Source organism: Mastomys coucha, unplaced genomic scaffold (genome assembly GCF_008632895.1).
Source record: "Mastomys coucha isolate ucsf_1 unplaced genomic scaffold, UCSF_Mcou_1 pScaffold9, whole genome shotgun sequence".
Classification (NCBI taxonomy): domain Eukaryota; kingdom Metazoa; phylum Chordata; class Mammalia; order Rodentia; family Muridae; genus Mastomys; species Mastomys coucha.
This window is the reverse complement of record NW_022196915.1, coordinates 41,048,425-41,048,704: the sequence shown is the minus strand read 5'-3', so window position 1 is coordinate 41,048,704 and position 280 is coordinate 41,048,425.

Sequence of the window (280 nt, the reverse complement as noted above, 5' to 3'; positions counted from 1 at the left end):
CAGGTGGTACTGGTTTTGAAGGCATGAAGGGGTCATGAAGAGCAGCTGAGGTTCAGCACAGTGAGAGGTCATGAGAGGCCATTGGTGAAGGTGCAGCCTCAGTTTGCAGTTGATGGCCCAGGACTGAGGGGTCATGCAAAGGAGTTGAGGCTTGGCACCATGAAGAAAGCCTATGAGAGGATATTGGTGAAGCCTCTGCCTCCCAGGTGCTGGGACTAAAGGAATGCACCACCACTGTACCACTGTCTGGCTTCTTTTTGATTTTTTTTTTTTTTTTTTT